The sequence below is a fragment of the Sinocyclocheilus grahami genome, unplaced genomic scaffold (genome assembly GCF_001515645.1).
Source record: "Sinocyclocheilus grahami isolate Dianchi unplaced genomic scaffold, SAMN03320097.WGS_v1.1 scaffold9079.1, whole genome shotgun sequence".
In the NCBI taxonomy this organism is placed as follows: domain Eukaryota; kingdom Metazoa; phylum Chordata; class Actinopteri; order Cypriniformes; family Cyprinidae; genus Sinocyclocheilus; species Sinocyclocheilus grahami.
Genome location: NW_015512390.1, coordinates 4,852 through 8,397, shown reverse-complemented (window position 1 = coordinate 8,397; position 3,546 = coordinate 4,852).

The window sequence follows — 3,546 nt, the reverse complement described above, 5'->3', positions numbered from 1 at the left end:
TAGTATGAAATGTGCTATATAAATAAACTTGCCTTGTCTAGAATATTAATATTGGCTATTGCCTGTAATGTGAAAATAATGCAGCTTTTTGTGTCGGACAGAATTTTAATATCTATAATCTCTAATGCCAAACAAACATTATTTGGTGTGTGAAGTGCTTTCTGTTTTCTGTGGTCTCAAGGATCCTTCAGGGTGGGCTGGAAGTGGAACGACTCTACCTGAGGAACTTCTTCCATCACTTTCACTCAAAGCGTGGAATGTGGAACCGCCAGATGCTGCGCAACACGTAACCATGTCAACAGTCTCGCCACTGCTGAGCAACGGTTACCATGGCACTTTAAACTTCAGGACATTCTGGATGAGTTCCAGGTCACATCTGACAGAAGGTGAATTTGAGGTGGAAACACACAGAGACTCAGGACAAGGACGCCTGTGATGTTTGGGTTGGAGATGAGTTGTGTAACACTGTTGCATCCAAACCTCACTGGATCATTTCCAAAGTTGTTGGATGTTTCTCCAAAGCTAGCTATGCTATCAAGAAAACCCGACTTTAAAGGAACCGATACAAGTTATTGATGGCTTCAGCATCACTATGTCGTTGTCGTCACTTCCAGGTCAATAATATGCCTTCAGTCACGTCTGGCTGAGTATTCTCTTCTGACAGCTAGAAATATGACGTTCAATGAGATTTATATATTGAGAAAAAGTGTATTTATTCAGGTAGGTAGGTGTCTTGGGTGAGGGTTTAATGCTGTGTGACCTGTGAATCGGTGGCCGAAACCAAAAAGAAGTGCAATATTCAAAGAGCATGTTTGTCTAAGAAAGTGAATTCATTCAGGTTAGAAATGCTGTTCTGTTTTCAAATCAATCTCACAAAGCCTGTCAAAAACACATCTGTCATATATCACCCTCAAAATACAAAAGAAATTACCTTATGTTAAAAGAATAGTTTTACTCCCAAATTCTTATTACTATAAAGCAGAAAATAGACAGATAGACATTATTCAATTCAAAGTAAAATCATTTCAATTTAAAATCATGGTAGCATTGGTCTGTATGCTGATTTAAATATTAAAAATGCATTCATATTTTTGTTTTTGTAATGTACAGGAAAAGTATTAGTATAGATGTGCTTAATTGTCATTGAACATACATAATGTCACAATACCTTCATTCAAGGCTTAATTCTCTTTATGCAAAATGTAATTTATTTTGAGGAGGGTATGAAATGACCTTGCTATTTTTTTTTTCTTATTTTGGATATTTGCCATTTTGTAGTGGTATTGAAGGAAAATGTTCTTTTTATACAAAAGAGAAAGGGATTATCCAGCGTTAGGTACCTGAACAGCCAGTTTTCTTGTGTTCATATGATATTCCGATGAGTAAACCTGGCTCAAGATGATTTAGACTGATTCAATCCTGTACAGTATTACTGTGCATTATTATTCAGATCCTAATATTCATCATACAGTCAATTTCAATTCTTTACTGTAGGGTTTTTATTTGGTTTGTTAGGAGTTTGTACTCTGATGAATTACATGCAAAATTGTCCAAATGAGAAAGCTGACATAAAACATGCTCACTCATAAGTGCCTTCTGCTGTATTTAATTTGGAGGAAATCAGATGGAAATTTCTACTGTACACTGGTTTGTGTAGAGATTTGGCGCTGTTTTTACAGAGATTCTTTTTAATGGTTACACATGCTCTAAATGTTGCTGCCTTGCAGTTTTTTTTTTTGGTGGACTTTTTTTGTAAAAAAAATAAATAAATGCAATGCATTGTAGATCTGACAGTCAATAGTGTGTTACTTAAAAAAAAATTAAGTTGTTTTTTATTTATTTTTCCAAATATTTTGTTGGCAAATAAGTCATTCAAGCAGACACCAATAACCTTAAAATAAAATGTTTCTTCAGATTTCTTCAGTGTGTTTTATTTGTTATATAATCAATATCAGCATCACCTGTTGATGAGCATTAAGCCAATATATTAATTAGTTGTCTGACTGCAGCATTGGATAATGTACTTCCTTTCAGTCTTCTGTCTGTCGGCATGTTAGCTTCGTCATTCTTCTGTTCCATCACTCCATTGTTACATTGGCTGATCCCTGTCTGTTGTACCAGACTCCAGAAATAGCTGCTTGTAAATGTGCATCATAGCTGTAATAAATAACTAAACCAAGACCTTGAAGAACATTTCTCAGTACTGGAGTAGGATTCTCAGTTCTGCACATGTAAATGATTTGTTTATAGTGGAAACGGGTACATTTCTTTTGAAAAAAATATAAATGCTTTTCATGCTTGAACTGTTTTGAAGCTGCATTAAAGGGATAGTTCACCCAAAAATGAAAATGACCCCATGATTTTCTCACCCTCAAGCCATCCTAGGTGTATAATGCTCTTTTTCCCGGACACATCCTGGACAGATTTTCTATATTGCCTAAAATATCCAGGTTTTGGCTTTGTTTTCACTCTTGCTGAAGGTGATGATCGAAAAGTAGTTTGACCAAAAAGTGCAGTATGGTCACCCTAGGTGTACGTGACTTTCTAGGTGTATAAAGGCTTTCTGAAGTGAGAGTGAGTAAATCATGGGGGTAATTTTCATTTTCATTTTTGGGTGAACTATCCCTTTAATACAATTTTCCACTGTAGTTTGTGAGCAAGCCATTCGCCTCATAAGTCAACGTACCATGAGAATGATTTTGAGACTGATATTTCTACGTAAAATACATACATGCATTTGCTTTAAAGTGGAAAAATATTTTGTGAAATGGTCACTTGTTCAACATTGTATTTGATGAGTCTCCATGTGCAGTATTCTCCAATTGTGGAGATTTTAAATGAGACACTGCATTTATCGTATAGTGTATTCAAAATGTAATGTACATCTAAATACAGCACCTAATTCCAGAGCATCTACAAAGTTAAATGAGGGCCCTCCATCTGTTGGTATGAGCTTCTGAAGGTTTAAAATAAGAACAGGAGACTCTGGCTTCCCTCCGAACATGTTTCAATTCTACAAATGCCTTTTAATTTTATACGTAGGCAGGCTATATTTAGTGAAGGCTTGCATTTATTTGGAGTTGTGTATCCTCAGGTCTACAGTCAGCTGAGCTCACCACATTGTCAGTGCAAAGTACAAAGATAGACACACTTATTATCTCACTCAATTGTTTAAACTTTAACATATTTAAAGGAGCTGACTCTATTATCGGTGTTGGTTTTATATTCAGAATGGAATATTAGCATATTTCTAACTGCATAGTATTGAATATATACAGCCTACCTACGTTACAAAACAACTATAATGCATGCATCATGCAAATTAATACTTTTATTCATAATGGATGCATTAAATTGATCAAAAGTGACAGTAGAGACACTGACTTCTTTTATCCTTGAGCACAATCACACTTATAACACCGTAAAGCTGCTTTGACACAATTGTATAAAGCGCTATATAAATAAAAGTGACTTGACTTGAACCAGTGGGGTAGCAGTGTGTAATAATAGTAGATTAATAACAGGCCTGGCTGCACCATACACTGG